Raw genomic sequence first — 4,791 nt, forward strand, 5'->3', positions numbered from 1 at the left:
ACATTGAAAAGACTAAAATACACATTTAAGATAAATATAAAATAAGTAAAATAGAATAAAATAAAAGGGATAAAATAAAGTCAAATAAAATCGGGAAAGGCTCTCCTATAAAAGTATGTTTTAAGAAGGGACTTAAGAGTTCACCGACTCAGCTGACCTGATTTCCTCGGGCAGGCTGTTCCAGAGCCTCGGGGCCCTGACAGCAAACGCTCTGTCCCCTTTAGTTTTCAGTCAAGACTCTGGAACAGATAGCAGACCTCTGCCCGAGGATCTCAAGGTACGTGCTGGTGTGTATGGGACTAAAAGGTCAGAAATATAACAAGGCGAGAGGCCATGAAGAGCTTTAAAAGTGATCAGTAGAATTTTAAAGTCAATTCTAAAACATACTGGGAGCCAGTGTAATGAAGCTAAAATAGGAGTAATGTGGTCATATTTCTTTGTTCTGGTTAAAAGCCTGGCAGCTGAGTTCTGGACAGTCTGGAGTCGATCAATAGATTTTTGGGATAAACAAGTGAAAAGGCTGTTGCAATAATCCAGGCGTGATGAGATTAAGGTGTGTAAAATGGTCTCGGTGTCCTTAAAAGTTAATGTAGATCGAATTTTTGCTATATTTCTAAGTTGATAAAAGCATGATTGAACAGGCTTTGTGGTGTGCTGCTCGAAATTTAAATTACTATCAAACCAGACACCAAGGTTCTTTGCAACAGGCTTAATGTGATTTACTAGGGAACCAGCAGATGGCAGTATTTGTTTTGCCATTTGCTGGGACCCGAGGACCAGGAAGTTTTGTCTGAGTTCAGTTGGAGGAAATTATTTGACGTCCATTTTTTAAGAGACAGTTGTTTACAGACACGCAAAACTTCCTATTTGACAGGTAGGATGAAAACCATTCTAGGGCAGTACCAGAGATGCCCACCCAGTGCCTCAGTCTGTCTAACATGAGGTTGTGATCAATGGTGTCAAAAGCAGCGCTAAGGTCCAGGAGTACCAGGACTGAGCACATAGCTTCATCAGCAAACATTAAAAGGTCATTGGTGACTTTAAGCAGGGCGGTCTCAGTGCTGTGGTACTTCCTGAAACTTTTCAAATATTTTGTTATTTTCCAGTACAGTGAGCAGCTGTTTGGACACAATTCTTTCTAGAATCTTTGCAATAAAAGGCAGTTTTGAAATTGGTCTAAAATTTTGATGGAGGGATCTAAACCAGGTTCTCGACTCTTTAAAAGTCGTTTTAAAATAATCAGGGACACAACCAGTAGATAGGGAGCTGTTAAAAACAGAGATCAAATGGGGCCCAACAGAATCCATTACTTTCAGTGAAAACTTTGTAGGTATTACATCAAGTGGGCTGGAGGACACTCATTTGTGATACTGTTTTTAAAAGCTCAGACAAGTCGTGTTATGGTAGGTGGTGTGGTGAGGCAGGTTGGGGGACCCAAATGCAGGACTCAAGGCAGAGGAGGTACGGTTCAAAAGGTGATTTATTTAACAAACAAAAAGCGAGCACACTTACATACTGAGTGGCTGAGTCCAGAAAAAGCCAAATGAGAAACCAAACAGAAATCCAACACAGGTAATCCAAAACACCAAGGGCAGGAAAAATGGAAGACGAAACACTGGACGAGACTGGGAGACTGAAGCCACAACTGACAGGGGGTAACACGAACAATGACCGGACAAGGGCTGAACAGAAAGACCACACATATATACCAGGGATAACGAGCAGGGCGGGAGCAACACAGGTGACAGACATGAGGCTAACGAGGCAGGCAGAGAGAGAGCAGAGGGGAGAACAGATAGACAGTCAGGCAGAGGGATACTGGAGGGAACAGACATGATAGGTTACTGAACACATAACAGACTATATAACTGATACTGGACACAGGACAGAACCCAAAAACACTAAGACATGAACCAAGGCACAGTGAGTGGTAGCGTTAAAGAAACAGATGTTTCTGGTTATGGAGTCACCAATTATTAGTGTGGTTGGGGAGAAAAGGGGACGAGGAGATGCTGGTTGTGGGGTTCCAGAACAGGACGGAGCAGAATCTGCTTCAACACTGCGTGCGAACTGAGGATGGAGTGTGTGAGCTGCCGAGTGTTGTGTTGGAGTAGCAGTAACAGACCTGAGAGAAGGGCTACCCAACGGTGCAGGGTAGAAACGGCCTCCGGAGCGTCTGAGCACAGCCTCCTTCAGGATCCTATGTCGGGAAGCGGAGGTTTTTGACCGGGATGACGGCCGCCGATCAGGCCCGGCGACAGACCGGCGGCCCAGCTGATCACTGTTTACCGCCAGTGTGGGAGATGTAGCCGGTGGAGGAGATGCAAGAGTTGTTATAAGGGACTGTTGGCCCCCCCTCGGTTGGGTAGAAATGGTATGTCCCAGCAGGAAGCGCATGACAATGTTATGTCTGTAAGCAGTTAGCAATACAGATGAACAGTGCATATACCTACTAGAGTCTCCGAGTGATTATTCACACAAACATGGTGTCAGAAGTAGCTGGACCCTGTCATAAGTGTCCGCGGCAGCAACGGTGATGCCACCAGCAAGGAGGAAGACAAAGTATAAGGTAGAAGAAAGAGTTCGCAGTCGGCTACCGAAGCTAGCACCAGCATGGCGACACACATTCCGCCACCCGCTGAAATGAAGATGACTGGCGACCTCACTAGCAATTGGGACAATTTTAGGGCGGAATTTGAGGACTACACACTTGCATCAGGACCGAATGACAAAGCGGCCGAGGTGCAGGCAGCCACCTTGCGGAGACTAATGGGCACCGAATGCTGCCATATCTACAAACATAATCTGGACATCACAGTGGAGCAGGAGAAAGATGCAGAAGCGATTCTCGACGCGCTGGAGGGATATTTTAAACCAGCGAGGAACGTCATATTTGAGAGATACGTTTTTGGAAACTGCAAGCAAGAGGAAGGTGAGCCTATTCATGCTTTTGTTACCAGACTGAGGGAAAAGTCTGCTTCCTGTGAGTATGGAGGACTACGAGATGAACTTATATGAGACAGAATGGTGCTTGGTGTTAGCGACGAGAGTGTGCGGCGCCGCCTGCTTAGAGAGAAGGACCTGACGTTGGTGTCAGCCATAGAAATATGCTGAGCTGCAAAAATAAGGATAAAGACAATGATACAGGACAGGTCGCTGGAGAGTGTGAATGCAACAGACAGATGTCAGCGGCGGCCTACACCCAGACGAGACAAGTGACACTCATACATGCAAATACTGTGGAAACATGCACAGGCGTGGACATGAACTGTGCCCAGCATTTGGAAAAAAGTCCTGCCACTGTGGAACAGTAATCATTTTGCTAAAGTGTGCATGAGGAGGAATCAAAACACACGACAACTGAATACAGCAGATGCTGTGGCCCAGGACGATGTGGACAGGACCAATACTTAGGCCTACATCTATTCTGTTGAGAGAATAGGAGCACTTAAAGGACAGGGGCAGAAATGGTTTGTCAATTTAAGAATGAACGGTGGGTTCCAAAGGTGTCAGCTAGATTCAGGGGCAACCTGCGATGTGATGAGTATAAAAGACAAGAGAAGACTAGCACCTGAAGTGAAGCTTTTACCGAGCAACACCAAGTTAGTACTGTACTCTGGCCAGTCAATGCAAACTATGGGGATATTCAGAACAGAGTGTGTCGTGAGGGGTGTAACTCATGAATTGAACTTTGAGATAGTAAGGAGCAAACAGAGACCCCTGTTATCAGGCTCAACCAGTGAGCGCTTAGGTCTGATGCACTTCACTATCCCTCACGAGCTCCTTAAGGTAGAGCATAGCAGCACCAAGCCATTAACCAAGCAGCAACTTGTCAACACCTACGATGACGTCTTCAATGGACCCATCGACTCACTCCCAGGGGAAGTTCATTTTCAGCTAGATGGCAATGTAGCCCCAGTGCAAGCTTGTCCACGCAATGTACCAGTGGCACTTAGAGATGCAGTTAAGGCCCAGCTAGACAAACATGAAAAAGACGGTCACTTAGCCCCGGTGTCAGAGCCCACAGAGTGGATTAGTAACATGGTGATAGTCAGACAGCCAGAGAAACTGAGGATCTGTATCGACCCTAAGTCACAATCAAGCTTTGAGGAGGTCACATTACATAATGCCGACTCTTGATGATGTTTTGCATAAGCTGCCCAAGGCTCGCATTTTCACTCTTGTTGACGCATGAGATGCCTTCCTGCAATGTAAACTGGACAACGACAGCAGTTACATGACCACATTCTGGACACCCTGGAGCAGGAAGCACTGGTTGAAACTGCCCTTCGGGGTGTCAGTGGCACCGGAAGTGTACCAGCGGAAACAGCATGAACTCCTGGCAGGGCTCAGCGGTGTGGAACCTATCGCTGATGACATACTGATTGTTGGCTGTTGAGAGACTGATGAGGAGGCCACTCAGGACCATGACACAAACCTGATAGCTCTCATGGAGAGAAGTCAAACTGAGACTGAGCCTAAAGAAACTTCACTTCAAGGTCAAGGAGGTCAAGTTCCATGGGCACATTCTGTCGGCAGAGGGACTCAGGGCTGACCCAGAAAAAATCAGGGCGGTCCAGGAAATGCCCCACCCTACGGACACCAAGGCAGTGCAGCGGTTTATAGGGTTTGTGACCTACCTTGCTAAGTTTATGCCGCGTCTCTCGGATGTGTGTGAGCCACTACGAAGACTCTTGGATAAGGATGTGGAGTGGCACTGGCTGCCTAAGCACGAAGCAGCCATCGAGGAAATCAAGCGGCTGGTCACAACTGCCCCGATCCTGAGATACT

Source organism: Micropterus dolomieu, linkage group LG03, assembly GCF_021292245.1.
Source record: "Micropterus dolomieu isolate WLL.071019.BEF.003 ecotype Adirondacks linkage group LG03, ASM2129224v1, whole genome shotgun sequence".
Lineage (NCBI taxonomy): Eukaryota > Metazoa > Chordata > Actinopteri > Centrarchiformes > Centrarchidae > Micropterus > Micropterus dolomieu.